Here is a 16,360-nt window from a genome sequence, read left to right as displayed (position 1 = left end):
TTTAACTTTCGGCTGTTAGCTAGCTAGGTTGCTGTCTTTGCACAGTTTAATGTACGGTGTCATGTTCATCTCTTTTTAAATGCCGTTACCGTCTATGCGTAACGTTAGCGGACATTTAGAAAGTTGGTGTGTTTATCAGAGGTTGTATCTGTAGACGGGAGGTAACACTGCACGGTGTTAACTTCACTAGCAACGTTCAACGAAGGCTGACATGTATGAGTACTTTCCCATGTAATAACGTAATGTTATATGATTTATAACGTCAACATCTTTGTGTTGTGTTAACTGTCTTTTAACAGGGACTAACGGAGGTCGTCACCAAGGATGGCAAAGCCAAAGACCAGCAGGGAGACAGAAGCCAAAGAGATGTTGAATACATTATTTGCTATATTAAAGATTGGCATTCTAACAATAAATGCTTTAAATAAACTGGTTTGTCTGTGTCATTAAGTTCTTGGGCGTATGTATATAATATAAACTGTTTTTTTTTCGTTAACTTGTGACCTGGAATTATTCAGATGCTATCTGTTGTAATAACTCAGGTTTACATGTATCTTTACTATAACATATATTCAAACATTACTATATATTGTATACACAAGTATATTCAACATGGCGATCAGACACAGATGAAGGTGTTGCCTCCAGACTACAGACAAGGAGAACGTTTTAGATTAGTCATCCAACCTGTCCTGGTAAGATTACAGTTGTATCACAAGTATATTTAAGAATTCAGTTAAAATGTAGTTTTCTTCATCATGAAGGTAACTGACCACTCTTGACCATTTAACACTGTTGAATCTCATCTTTAGAAACGCTCTTATCATTATGGTAATAGTAATGGTTGCTGTTTTCAATGTATTACGGTGTTACGTTCACGTAAGGTATTACGTTTCTTTTTATACCTGCGTGTATGTAAATTGAGTTCCCTTGTATGAAGAGAGTGACGGATGAACAGAGTCGTGCATATATGTGGAATAAATAACTCTCTGAAACAAACGCTTCGCTTATACTTCCACGTCAAGTTATGCCTGCGCAAGTCAGCCAACTTAACAAACACACTAACACTTACCTTTACTGTGTTAGCAGCTGTTTAAACAAAAAGTCATAACACCATTGATAATTATCAATGGTGTTATGACTTTTCATGTTGATTGACGCTTGTGTGTCTACAGTACTATTTAATCTTTCTCACTTGCAGTTTTCTGCATGTCATGCCTGCCTGTGGTAGCTCATTAGCTGTTGGCGTTTACCTTGCTGTAGTTGCTGATCATATTTAGCATTTCTTGACCTGAAAAATAAGCTAATGTTACATGTATGCAGTAAACTACAAGCTAATTTTAACAGCTACTTTTCTTTTTTAAAACATGTATATCTTACGAGTTATAAAAACAGATAGCATCTGAATATAATTATTGTTTGAAGTTTCCTCTGTCAAGGTCACAATTTGATGTAAAAAAGACATTGAAAACAGTTTATATTATATACATACGCCCAAGAACTTAATGACACAGACAAACCAGTTTATTTAAAGCATTTATTGTTAGAATGCCAATCTTTAATATAGCAAATAATGTATTCAACATCTCTTTGGCCTCTGTCTCCCTGCTGGTCTTTGGCTTTGCCATCCTTGGTGACGGCCTCCGTTAGTCCCTGTTAAAAGACAGTTAACACAACAAAAAGATGTTGACGTTATGAATGATATAACATAACGTTATTACATGGGAAAGTACTCATACATGTCAGACTTTGTTGAACGTTGCTAGTGAAGTAACACGGTGCAGTGTTACGTCCCGTCTACAGATACAACCAGTGATAAACACACCAACTTTCTAAATGTCTGCTAACGTTACGCATAGTAACGGTATATAAAAAGAGATGAACATGACACCGTACATTAAACTGTGCAAAGACAGCAACCTAGCTAGCTAACAGCCGAAAGTTAAATTATAGGTTAGTTAGCTAACGTTAGCTCGGGGTGTATCTACCTAAGTATTAGAGCAATTTGTACAAGCTTTAAAGCGTTAAGCTTTACATTGATGTAAAACATTAACGGTGATAACAAATGTACGGCACACACCAAAGATACTTACATTTAAATCATCATTTCACCGTCAGCGATGCCGCTCGAACTCCCGCTGAGGTCCGCTATTATTTTTTTTATCGAGACGGCGAAGGCCCGCGCATAGGATTGTGGGTGATTTGAGACCGCGAAGGATACACATATGCATCCTTCTCTGTCTATGGGAAAGTTTCTGAATGAAGGACTCAGTCCTTGGAGGAATTCATAGGATGCTCGACATTGGAACGGTCCTTCGACGGACGTCGATGACGTAGCGTCCTCCTCCTGGCTTTGGAGGATCCTTTCGTGACAATAAGAAACGGCTGCTAACTCATCTTCTACATCACAACAGCATAATTAAACAGCACAGTTAACAGTTCCACAATAATTTCATCCAGTGTTTTGAAATGCGGCAAAAAAATTCAATGACTTGAGCCCGCAATGACGTGCACTTGACAGCCTGTTCCATTGTACATGTTCTCCAAATGCTAAGGAGGAATCTGACCTGCTCCTGAAGGATCCTTCCTTGGAAGGACTTGTCCTACCAAGGAAGGATCCTTGACATTGAGAAACGGGGAGAGGTTAAGTACAAGAGGTAACAAGATAACGGGGAACAGGTGATACGTCAGGTGAAACACATTAGGGCGGGGCAAGACACTCGGACCGACAAAAGTAGAGCTTGGCAAGACGAGACAGAACAGGAAACCAGACTATCAACATAAAACAGGAAGCAGAACAAACAGACACTTATAAACACGGGACAGGATCAACAACACAATACCACGGAGAAAAGTAAAAAACAAACACAAGGAGGCAAAAAAAGGGAAAGATAATCCCAACAAGACCTCCAACCCATGACAGATACATTGTTTAAATGATGTTTAAATATATCCTGTGTAAAACCCTAGTTCTAATTGTAAAGTATGGGTCATCGTCATTCTTTTTTTGCTTTTTTTCATGGGACTGGACAAACCTTCCTCCACGTTGGTTACTGTCTTTCCAGCCCCGGGATTGCTCTCCCTGCTGCTGCTGCCCCCACTGCTATTGCTGAGGCCGCTGCCAGCCTCACCGAGGGAGCTCTGTTTTTTGGTGTTTGGCAGTCCTGTTAATGGCCGTTGTTCCAGCCCTTTCTCTGTTGGGTATTGCTGTTGTTGTACTGGTATTTGGCATGGTTTCCACCTCTATAGCCTCTGTAGTTTGAGCTCCTGTTTTTCTGTTGAAACCTGCGGGAGCCGTTGCGCAAGTTTCCCGGACTGCATTGGCATAGGTGGGACCTACAGTTGGACTGCTGACGGTGGGGATTAAACAAAGTCTGTCTGCTCTGGGGGTTCTGTCTTCTGTTTTTTATTTCTACCCCGTTTGTAACTTACAGTTTGCCAGCCGTCATTATTCCAGCGTTGCCCGTCATCTCCAAGTCAAACCGAGAGTAGTGGGAAAAAAAAAAAAAAAAAAAACTTTAAACTAAAAGCTATCTATAAAAAATAGAGATGTGATGGTATACATCAACAAAAAACTAAATTTAAAGTAAGCGTCGTGTTTCGAAAAAATGCCTTTTCAAGTTTAAAACAAAATACAATTTCTCTGTATCTGTATATCACACGCTGCGTACTAGTCGAATAGATCGGTTTTGTTTTGGTGAATTAGAACAAATGTGTGAGGAGTTCAATACCCATCACATGAAAATATATCCATGAATAAAATGGATTCATATTATCATAAACAACAGCAATTTTTGAATTATAGAATTAACGTTATGTAAGAAATTTCCCCACTCTTTTATTATTTGGGTGATAGTCCTCTGGTTATGTAGATGCAGAGGGCAAGAAAAATACGGGGGAATATGCTGCTTTGCTGACCAGGATTAAACTGGACTGGATTGGATTGGACTGGACTCCAGAATGGTGGCTCTGAGGCTAGACCACTCATGATCCACAAAATGTTAAACTAGAGGGATATGTACATTTTTGTGTCTATTTATATCATATCTAAGTTGTGTGAACCTAGTAAGCATAGTATTTCCTGTTTGGCCAACATGTTGTTTTGTACATTGCAAGCATCTAATTAAATAAACAATCTTTTTCAGATGAACAGTTGTGTTCCTTTGGGTTTCAAACATTTCTTTAGTGCTCTGGTTCTGCACTATCCCATAGTGTCTAAAAAACTCCACTAGTGACCTCGTTTTATGTTACTGCAATGGTTTGAGTTTAGCTTTAATCAGAATGTCTCTTAGATTATGTTATTTTTCTAAAGGCAGCAATCAGCCTGTGATCCTTCAGAAAAACCTAATTACTTCATTACCTCATTCCAGCAGAAACAAAGTTCCTTCTTAATTGTTTTACAAATTTGACATTAAACAGGTCTATATTTTCCCAAGTCAAGATATAACTCTCCCTCTAATGTATCTTTTAGGACCGGTATTGAGAAAAAAAAAAAAAAGTGTCCTCCACAGAGTGACGAGGCACCAGTCTTATAATGCACAGGGGGAAATTGGAGAATTGTTTTAGATGATGTTTCCGGACTCAGTCATTAGGCGTTTTTTGTATGGCCTTTAATATATTCATACAGGTCTTAAACTTCATCCATAAAGATCTTAAAAAGTCTTAAGTTTGACTTGGTGAAAGCTGCAGAAACCCTGGCCATGACCAAGCGGAAAATTCCGGCACCGGAAGTTTACAAACCAGCATAGCCCGACTGATTAAGTGAGTGTACATATACCCTATGGTGCATGTTAATTAACTCTTTGCACTTGTTAGTACAGTGGGGGCTCAAAAGTTTGGGCACCCTGCAGAGTTAATACCTTTAGGCAAGTGTAACAGCTTCTTGTAGCCGGTCAAGAGTCTTTCAGTTTTAGTTTGAGGTATCTTCGCCAATTCGTCCTTCCAAAAGTCTTCCAGTTCTTTAAGATTTCTGGGCTGTTTGTCACCCACTGCTCTTTTAAGGTCTATCCATAGATTTTCTATTATGTTGAGGTCAGGAGATTATGAAGGCCATGGCAAAACGTTTAGTTTTCGCCTCTTGATGTAATCCACCGTGGATTTTGAGGTGTGTTTAGGATCATTATCCATTTGTAGAAGCCATCCTCTCTTTATCTTCAGCTTTATTACAGATGGCATCAAGTTAGCGTTCAAAATTTGCTGACATTTTATTAAATCCATTTTTCCTTCTACTCATGAAATGTTCCCTGTGCCACTTGCTGCAATTCAACCCCAAAGCATTATTGAATCACCCCCACACTTAACAGTTGGAAAAAAGTTATTTTCATTAAATTCTGCGCCCTTTCTTCTCCAAACGTACAGTACCTTTGCTCATTCTGGCCAACATTTTAACCTCATCGGTCCACAGAACTTGTTCCCACAATGCATCAGGCTTGTCTATATGTTCATTTGCAAACTTCATATACTGATTTTTGTGGTGAGGACGTAGAAGAGGTTTTCTTCTGATGACTCTTCCATGAAGACCATGTCTTTGCAAGTACCTCTTTATAGAGGAATGGTGTACCACAATTCCAGTGTCTGCCAGGTCTTTCTGGATGGATTGGGCTGTCAAACGTTGGTTTGGACTTGCTTTTCTCACAATTCTGCAAGCTGTTCTGTCTGATATTTTTCTCAGTCTTCCATATCTTGCTTTAACTTCCACTGTTCCTGATGACTGCCATTTCTTAATTACATTCCGAACAGAGGATATTGGCATCTGAAAACGCTTTGCTATCTTCTTATATCCTTCTCCTGCTTTGTGAGTGTCGACTACACTAAACTATAGGATTATTAGGAACACCATACTAATACTGTGCACATGCACATCTAGGGCACGAAGCTCCCGTTCCACCACATCCCAAAGATGCTCTATTGGGTTGAAATCTGGTGACTGTGGGGGCCATTTTAGTACAGTGAACTCATTGTCATGTTTAAGAAACCAATTTGAAATGATTCTAGCTTTGTGACATGGTGCATTATCCTACTGGAAGTAGCCATCAGAGGATGGGTACATGGTGGCCATAAAGGGATGGACATGGTTAGAAACAATGCTCAGGTAGGCTGTGACTTTTAAAAGATGCCCAATTGGCACTAAGGGGCCTTAATTGTGACAAGAAAACATCCCCCACACCATTACACCACCACCACCAGCCTGCACAGTGGTAACAAGGCATGATGGATCCATGTTCTCATTCTGTTTATGCCAAATTCTGACTCTACCATCTGAATGTCTCAACAGAAATTGAGACTCATTAGATCAGGCAACATTTTGCCAGTCTTAAACTGTCATATTTTGGTGAGCTCTTGCAAGTTGTAGCCCCTTTTTTACTTTTTGTAGTGGAGATGAGTGGTACCCAGTGGGGTCTTCTGCTGTTGTAGCCCATCCGCCTTAAGGTTGTGCGTGTTGTGTCTTCACAAATGCTTTGCTGCCTACCTTGGTTGTAACGAGTGGTTATTTCAGTCAAAGTTGCTCTTGTATACGCTTGAATCCGTTGGCCCATTCTCCTCTGACCTCTAGCATCAACAAGGCATTTTCGCCCACAGGACTGTCGCATGGTGGATGTTTTTCCCTTTTCAGACCATTCTTTATAAACCCTAGAAATGGTTGTGTGTGAAAATCCCAGTAACTGAGCAGATTGTGAAATACTCACCCGTCTGGCACCAACAACCATGCCATGCTCAAAATTTGTTAAATCACCTTTCTTTCCCATTCTGACATTCAGTCTGGAGTTCAGAAAGATTGCCTTGACCAGGACCACACCCCTTAATTCATTGAAGCAACTGCCATGTGATTGGTTGATTAGATAATTGCATTAATGAGAAATTCAACAGGTGTTCCTGAAAAGGGGGGGGTACAAGGTATTAACTCTGCAGGGTGCCCAAACGTTTGCAGACGCCAATTTTTTGGTTTTCTGTTATTTTGAAAGTGTAAATGATGGAAATAAAATCTAACTTTCTGTGATATATAATATGAATGTATCTCTCATTGGATGCCTTTTGGAGACTTTTCCATCTTTTCTTGGCTTCATTATGCACATTAATACAAATTTTTACCTGGGGTGCCCAAACTTTTGAGCCCCACTGTACCAACAAGTGCAAAGAGTTAATGAAACGGAATGTGCCGGAATTTTCCGCTTGGTCATGGCCAGGTTTTCTGCAGCTTTCACCAAGTCAACTTTTTAAGACCTTTATGGATGATGTTTAAGACCTATATGAATACATTAAAGGCCATACAAAAAACGTCTAATGTCTGAGTCCGGAAATATCATCCAAAACAATTCTCAGATTACCTCCTGTGCACTATAAGGCTGGTGGCTAGTCACTCCATGGAGGACGCAGTTTTTTTTTTTTTTTTTTTTTTTTACCCATTACCGGTCCTAAAAGATACATTAGAGGTAGAGTTATATGAACTTGAAAAAAAAAAGACCTGTTTAAAATTATTTAGGACCTGGACACAATACAATGATTTGTCTCAAAGTGCTAGCGACAAGGTTATAACAATGAATTCTGGGTTGATTTACCTTCTTGAACAAGGACACCATGTAATGGCTGATCGAGGCTTCAATTTTCCTGAATGCTTTGCCACCAAATGCGTTTCCAAGTACCAGCATCTACAGAGAAAAGAAAATACCTGGAAGGATTAGAGGTGACACACTCTAGAAAAATGAGTGAGAATCCTTGTGGAAAGAGCCTTAGGAAGAATAAAGTGTTAGAGAATTTTGCTTTGCCAGTCAGCATGATCAACTTTTTGTGACATATTATTCAAATATATAATCTGTCATTTGATGCCTTTTGGAAATTGTTCCATCTTTTCTGGGCTTCTTTATGCACATTAATACAAATACACATCTAAAACATTGGTGGGGCCCAAATTCAAGAGATGGGCTACACACCAGTAAAGTTAGCATACTCTGTATCTCATTCTGTTAACATGTCAACAAACCGCATGGCTCCACAAAACAAACAGTGTTCTAGCGTGATGTGATGCGGCTACCGGTGTTAGATGTTTTGCTGTCAGTAGGCAACTGCAAGCGCGGCTACAGGCACTGCCAAATGAGGGTGCTTTTAGGGGACATGGTAGTAACGTTAGTTTAGCCAGAAAAGTTAATGTCATGCAGCTATGCATACATATTCATTCTATGACAACAACCGAATATATACACACTTGTCACCATCAACCACCATAACGTAATATCAATTGATCCAATACAACAAATGGACCAGCACCACAAAGGCAGGATGATAAAATGTGTTTTCACTCACCAAGACTGAGGGTTCTCTAAGACATAGGTTACTCGGCAGTTCTTTCTCTGGGCAAACTTGGACTTATTTTGTAAACTGAACACGTTTAACTGTGGTTACTTTTACCAGCAGACTAGTCTCTTCCAAAGGGTTCAAACCTGTGCTCAACTATAAAATCGATTTTGATCATTATTCAAGTTAGCTAGAGACAATAACACCCCTCTTCGCTCTTCTTGCTGACTGTTGGCACCGCACCAGACAGCCAATCATATCTGAGAGATGATGGGGCTACGGGTCTTTAGCCCCACTAGCCATCAAATTTGTGTGCTCTACATTAAATACACTAACACCCTGAGCATGCGTAGTAATAATTTCCCACTTACAATTCACATTGCATTGTGTGAGACTCGTTGAGACTCATGAGACGCTGCCGTAGTCTACCACAAACACGGGAGAAGGCAGTTTGAAGCAGCAAGGCAGGGGCATAATGGGAAATAAAATCCAACCACAAATTACATGCAATTTAGGCAACTCAGTCTCACGCCAGTTTGTGAAATGGTCACGTTATTGTGATTTAGTGATTTGTGTACAGGTCAAGTTAATGTAGTTTATTTCATGTACAGGGCACACTTTTTGAATGTGAACATTTCACGAACTGCCATGACGCTGGGCTGCTGACAATGGGAAATGAAACGCCACACGCCGGCAACAACAACAGGACTGACCGCCACACGTGGGATGCGATCGCCAGATGCAGGGTGTAATGGAAAAATTTGATTTAACCAATGATTTTCATGTTAATTATTCATAATAAGATCTCCAATGCCTCTCAGAGTATAGGACTTCTGTATCTGTCATCTGTGTGTTTCTCCTTGATGGGAGACAACTGGGTTTGTGATGACTCCATACCATTTCCTTGAAGAATAGATGACGTGGAGCCTGACAGAAACAGTTGCCTAGAGCGGTGTTTATCATAGCAGGTCTCAGGTCGAGACCATAGCCTATCCAAGAGACAAGAGGTCATTTTTCAGCTAAGATAGAATGGCCGATCAAGAAACTTGGACACACGAGGGGCAGATTCAGAAATACGTAATAGAACAAACTGTCCGCCTGAGGTCCATTTATTGTTATGTTTGAGATCAAACTGTTTACCAAACAAGGGTTTTTTTGTCCTCTGGGGGCACTGGATACAAGGAAGTGTATTACTGATTGCATATACCAGAGCTGTTGTCATTCTGTAACTTTGTGCATTGTGAGAGCTGTTCTTGTCATTTTTTATTGTTCTCTGCAGAAAACAATAAAATCCTTCCACCGAATACATAACCTTTAATCCAGTTTGCAGCCTGTCTTTATTTTAATTCAACAAAGTCTCTTCTGCCACTCATATTCCTCCCTCGCTGTACAGAAACTTCCACAACAAGGATCATGATCCGCGGTCTCTGTGGGAAATGAAATGCCACACACCGGCCACTACAACGGGACGGTTGTGGTTAGGAAAAAAAGAAGGGTAAAAGGAGCCGTCACACGCCGGACACAATCCATGGTCTCTTGGGTGAAAGTCCTGTGTTTTTTGACCCATCCACCACCCCAACCAACCTCACTGCGCAAATTTTCGGCTTTTTAATACTATTTACTACCAAAATGGTTCTGTGACCATGAAATAGGCTTCCCATTGAAATACATTATTTCAAAATTCGTAATCAAAACACGGAAATAACAACATTAGCGTGACCTGTACGAAAACCAATAGATTAAATAACATGACTATTTCACGAACTGCCATGAGACTGGGCTGATTTGGAAGATGTTATATTCAAAGAGGACAATACATTTTGGATGATAATTATCTTGAATTAATTGACCAGTTGCCACTGAGTATATGTGCTTACGTAGTAAGTGGCAAAAATGGCAGCATCACGTGATGGAAATGTTACCATATGTCAAGCTCATCTCATGAGGTCTGTACACTGTATGTTGGCAGTGTGTGAGGAAAACAAGGCAAGATGGGTAAAAGAGTAGGCAGCAGTGAATAAGATCATTAATTTGAGAATTTTCTTCAGAATTACAAGATTCAGTTTCAGTGTGATTGCCACTGTAATAAATGAGAAAAAAGTGAAACAAAGTGTAACAAAAGAACAAAGAGAAGAAGAGTGGGAGAGGGTGATCAGAAGGTGAAAGCAGTTTATCAGATACAAAAGATACAACCATTAAGACAAAGGCTGGCAAACAGCCCTGATGAGACAGACCCTGACACCACTTATACCACTGATCAAAACTAATTTGTCTCACATTCTGAAAATCACTTTACATTAATCACAAATCCAGCCAATCAAGACAGATAACACAAACCATCGATCAACATAATAGGTGTTTTGAAATGTACAAGATAGATTATACTATTTACAATCAGGCAAATGACAGCATCCTTCATGGGGTGTCTTAATGTGTTATTGGGCCAAAATGGACCACTGGAAGCACTTAAAGGTCTACCAAACTGATTTATAGTTATACATAACACTGTTATTATTTTTGTCCATGGATGGGATTTAGTATATCATGCTGCACAATCAATAAAATATTAATAACGATCACGATTTTAGCTTCCCGCGATTAACACTGGAACAGCCATACCGGTCATTATGACCATTTTTGAAATTGATATTTGTAATAACTTTGCTGGAAGAAGAAAAAACAACCCACACAGGTTTTTGTAGTTAATGTGGCTGATTGGACCTTTTCCAGGACTGTGTGGGTGTGCTTAGACTAAGTTTGTGACATCTCCCTGACTCCACTGTTAGTGATGTTGCACGTGTTAGGGCAAGACAAATGACATCTTTATCATCCTTATTGGTGTAAGGAATTTTGGACCTAATAAGTTCAAATCAAAGCTCCGGCCCACCTTAAACCTGAACAGAGTTAGCCGGAATAACTGAACACCTGTGTGAGTGTTCAAGGGCTTTAAAGAGTTTGTATTTTCATTTAGAATTGTTTATATATATACATATATATATATATATATACACACACACACACACACACACACACACACACACACACACACACACACACACACACATTACAAAAAAGGCAAAGAAAATACAATCACTTTTACCTATTTTGGCCTTACATGGTCACGTTGACTGTTCTGATTTTTTATCTTTTGCGCAGTTGAAGAGGCATCTTGGTTGCTTAGTAACTACCATTGTCTCTATCAGACTAACATCACTTACGGCTTCAAGTAACAAGTATGGGCTTCACCGATGGGCCGAAGGCAAAGCCAGAATCGGAAACATAGGTTACTCCAATAAGCACAGTGTGGATGGACTCTGTTGTGAATCAGATGGCAAGCGCTGTGCGCATACTCTGTGAAAGACATGGTACACCTGATAGCTGGTGGCTGTATTTATATAGCGTCATACATCTTAGACCTGGCTGGAATCAATGCATGCATCCTGTTCAAGGAGTGCACTGGCAGTAAAACTGCCCGGAGGAAGTTTATGGAGGAAAAAGGACAGCAGCACACAGAGCAGCAGTAACCACCAGAGCAGGCATCTTAATGGTGGCAGTGCCAGGATAGGTTGGGCTATAAATGTTCAAATTAGATACTTTTGATTGTCATTTGCCCTTTTATGAGTTACGTTTAATGAATTGCCATACCGTATGGAAAAATACAGATGTGAAAGTACAAAATAATTACGGTTAACTATTCCATATAGATATGAATTATTGAAACATGTATTACTACTCAAATGTATAGTTGTAACTGTGTTATTTCGTTTTTGGAATAATATCCTAACACAATTTATGCAATAATACCGCAATTGGGTATGTATCTTGGGAGAATGGATGTATTTTATTAACCATCTCAGCATATTAATCCAACCTTTCCTCTCTTCCTAGTCTGAAGCGATGACCACCACAGCGTCATCATCACTCTCCAAACCGGAGGAGTTTATGATGGCTGCGGTGGGCACTGGAGTCTGCATGGGCACACGTACGTAAAAAAAAAAGTAAGTTAGCCAGGATTGTATTGATGGGAACCCTTTGCTATATGTTTGAAGGTCCAGCCGAGCAGAAATGCTAACTTACCTCTTCTTTTTTAACTGTCCAACTCAGTCAATCCAAGGACGGGGGGGGGGACAAAACTGTCCTCTTTGTGCTCTTCTTTGTCTCCTTGTCCTTCTCCTTACAGGAGACAATGTGGGAGTAGGAGTCTGAGTGGACACACATATATATATATATATATATATATATATATATATGTAAATGTTTTTCTTTCATACAAAATGTAGTATTTATTCCATCAGATTGGGGTGCGCTCATTGACTGTGTGAAGAGTGTTTCTGTGTGTGAACAGGAACCGAGCAAGGCGTTGCTGGGTGGACACAGATTGTGCTTCCAGTTGAGTCCAAGCCTTCTTGAATGTCTGCGCAGCTCGCTCAACTGCTCCACTGGTTGCAGGATGGTAGGGTGGAGATAGCACATGGCGCTGGCATAGGATCCTGATGAGGGTGCCCAAGCGTGATCGCGTCACCCCCATCCTGAAATCTCCTCACTGGCTCCCTGTCCCACTCACAATTGAATATAGGGTACCTTCACAAACATGCTCCCCTTTACCTATAGGAACTCCTCACCCGCACCAGACCTTCTCACGCACAACTCCGGTCTGCAACCACAAACACCCTCCAAGCTCCCAGAACCAAGCTCTGTGGCATGGGTGAAGGGGCCTTTTCATCTGCTGCTCCGAGGCTGTTGAACCCTGACCACCTGAGGGCCCCACAGTCTACACATGTTTTAGATAAAACCTAAAACATATTTAAAAAAAGAATTCTACTAAATGTATCTTATAGGTTTATTTTTGAACTATTTATTGACCTTTTATTGATCTTTTTTATTTTAATTATTATTCTCCAGAAAGGAGATAGAAAGAAAAATTGACTGCAGCGGTCGGGAGTATAATGATACCGGTTTCTTGCTCTTTTAAACGTCCTTTACCTTTTTCTGGGCGAAGAAGAAGACTTCTATTTCTGAAATTTGGATTTTGAATATGTTTGGTCCTCTGTGTTTCCTTCTTCAAACGTGCCGGGGCCAGTTCATTCAAGCGCAAATGTAAAATTTCATCCAATAGGAATACTTGGAACTGATTGGTGGTGGTTAGTTTTGATAAAGAACAACTACAACCGTTACACAGTGTAGCTTTAATCGCATTATACTATGCTCTGTTGCACTTTGAGATTGCTGTAATGTTAAGTGCAATACAAATAAAATGTATTATTATTGTAGCATCACTTAATCCATAATTGCCAGGTGTTCTTCGTTTGTAGGTACTGAAACCATAGTGTCATCCATAAAGTACACAACTCCATTCCATGCAGAATTTGATCCATTGTGTGTTGAAACACTGCAGGAGCTGTAGAAACTCCATAGACGATGGAATCTAAAGAGGCCTTTGTGTCTGTTTACTGTAAGATACTGCTCTGACTCTGGATCTAATGGCAGTTGTTGAAAAGCAAAGGACAGGTCTAGCTTACTGAACATGTTCCACCTGCCAGAGCAGCAAACACGTTCTCACCATCTGGAAGTGGATATTCTTCCCGGAGTTTGCATCGATTCGTGGTCACTTTGTAATCACCACACACTGTCACTGCCTTGTCTTTCTTTGGTATAACGACAATAGGCGTCGCCCATTCACTCCTTTCCACTTGTGTTATGATGCCACTCTTCTGTAAGCGTTCCAGCTCTTTTTCTACTGATTCCCTCAACGCATAAGGTACTGGTTGTGGTTTGTGGAAGATGGGCTTGGCCACTCTAATCTTCACTCTGAAGATTAGTTCAATCTTCCCATATCCGTCTTTGAAGAGATTTCTGTGCAGAGTGAGTTGTTCATTTTTCCTGCCACATTGAAGACTGAAGAGCTTTCCCCAGTTCAGCTTTATCTTTTGCAGCCAATTTCTTCCCAGCAGTGGTTGCTTACTGCCTTTCACCAACAAGCGGCAGCGTCCACTCATGTCCCTCATACATCACAGGCACTAGGATTTCCCCAAGCACAGGCAAGGTGTCTCTTGGGTTAGAGTAGGTTAAGGCTAGGTTAAGACAGATGAAAGGCTACTGGCTGCAGAAAACAGTCCTTTGGTGGCTCATGATAGAAAGACTCTGGAATCAAGGACATTGAAGTGCCTGTATAAATCCACATCTTCACTAGTTTCCTAGCTACTTTTGACAAAAATTCCATCTTTTGTTCCTTGTGCGGTGTACACCATAAACAAGTCCAGTACATTATCCTTACAATAATCCAAGTCATTCACCATTTGAGCTTTGTCAAAATGCTTTATTTTCTTACTGACTCTTTTTAGATGTCCGACTTTTCTACAGCTGTGGCATGTTTCGATGCGTTCAGTTGATTGGTATTGTCCTTACCACATTGGAAGCACTTCTGCTTTTTCTTTGTAGAGGAGCGCTGTTTAGCTCTTCCATCATCCTGCCAGTTGTAACATGAACTGTTACTCTCCCTGTGAGGCCTCCGGTCACCAGAACTGGTGACGACTCTGAACTGCCCCTTTTGGTTTGTCAGCATTTTTGCAAGCCAACTCAAGAGCAAGTGCAAATCGCAGGCCTTTTTGAATGTAAGATCTTTTTCAGATAAAAGCTGCTTGTGATATCAGTCTCATGAGAGGCCGCAAACAAACTTATCTCTGAAGGCATCAATGATAAGTGTTCGCTAATTTCTTCAGTACAAGAATCCACAGTTGTTTCCTCTTGCTTTTTCTGTCTTTTTTTTAATCTGAACCGTTCTGCACTCAAAATGGATTTAGGCTTAAAATGCAGTGACAGGGCACATGTGATATTGTCATGTGACACTACTGTAACCTTCTGAGGTTCAATCAAGTTTTTCAACAGTCCATATATTGTGATTTGGCACTATATAAATAAAATTGAATTATATTGAATTCAGTGGGACCCAAGACATTCAGAAACACGTCTGAATCAATCAAATTTCTGAAAGCCATCTGTCAAATCGTTCTAAATATGAATCAAAATCAACTGTCTTACTTTCAATGCCATCTCTTAAGGTTTATTCTTTATTTAAATTCATTACAATTCCCCCTCTTCCAGCACATTTTTTCCTCTGGCTTCTTCTTTTAATCTCCATTTTTCTTTTATAAATTGCCTCGTCTTGCAAGACGATTTTCCCTATTCCGTTACATTCACTCACCACAGGAGGGCGCTCGTATGCTTTGAGGGATCTGAACCTTTCCTAGTTTCTTTTCACGGAGGTTCACTCGTCAGATGCCTTTAGTATCCTTCTTGATGTGTATATGTGTATCTTACTGTGGTATTTGTGGAGGAATAACAATACACACAGAGAAGAAGCCAAGGTGAGTGCCGTTTACTTTGTAGTTCAGACAAATACCCACAAGCCCAAGGTGAGAATGCCCAGTCCCCTTACCATATTTACTCTAGTACACTCTAAATACCATTACCGTATTTACTCTTACACTGACCGTATTGTATAAAGAACTACTACATCGCCACTGCATTGTCAAATTATTCTTTTGAGTTTTGGCATTACCATTTGTTATGATTCCACTATTTATGCATTTGTATCAGCTTCTCATGTTACTACATACTCCCTACTCTGTTCTCAAGATATGCTTTATTTTTTCATTTATTATTTAATATTGTAGGACAATGCACATTAATGAACATGTACAATATAGTTCAAGTACAAATGCCAAAATGTAGCCCGAGGTCTAATTTCCATCTGTAGTCCATTAGGTTGGTTGAAGATACAATAAAAAAATGACAAAAGATAAACAATCGTAACATTCAAAATATAAAACAAATAGAATCAGACAATAAAAATAACTGGACAATTCATTATCATTTATTGTCCCTGTAACCGGTCTGGTCTCAGTACCGGTTACATGCGTTGTGTCTAACAAGTGAAGCAGACGACTGGAGACTCAGGCCTTGGCATAGGACATTTATTGCTGGTCAGTGCCCTGTTAAGTGTTTTAGAGAAAGAAAACACAGCGTTCTTCATTCGCCCTCAACACACGCCGCTCTCGGCCAGATCCAACAC

General features: G+C 40.0%; 1 long non-coding RNA gene across 1 annotated transcript; it reads right to left on the bottom strand.

Moving 5' to 3' along the window:
• Positions 1 to 892: 892 nt before the first annotated feature.
• LOC117951898 lies at positions 893 to 11,643 on the bottom strand. The gene is made up of 3 exons (XR_004658276.1): positions 11,351 to 11,643; positions 3,055 to 3,057; positions 893 to 905 (listed from the first exon to the last, which is right to left on the bottom strand). It is a non-coding gene; the product is annotated as an uncharacterized LOC117951898 (long non-coding RNA).
• Between the last annotated feature and the right edge of the window lie 4,717 nt (positions 11,644 to 16,360).

The sequence above is a fragment of the Etheostoma cragini genome, chromosome 10, assembly GCF_013103735.1.
Source record: "Etheostoma cragini isolate CJK2018 chromosome 10, CSU_Ecrag_1.0, whole genome shotgun sequence".
Classification (NCBI taxonomy): Eukaryota; Metazoa; Chordata; class Actinopteri; order Perciformes; family Percidae; genus Etheostoma; species Etheostoma cragini.
Note: the sequence above shows the minus strand (reverse complement) of the source record. Positions and strands in the feature narration are given on the sequence as shown.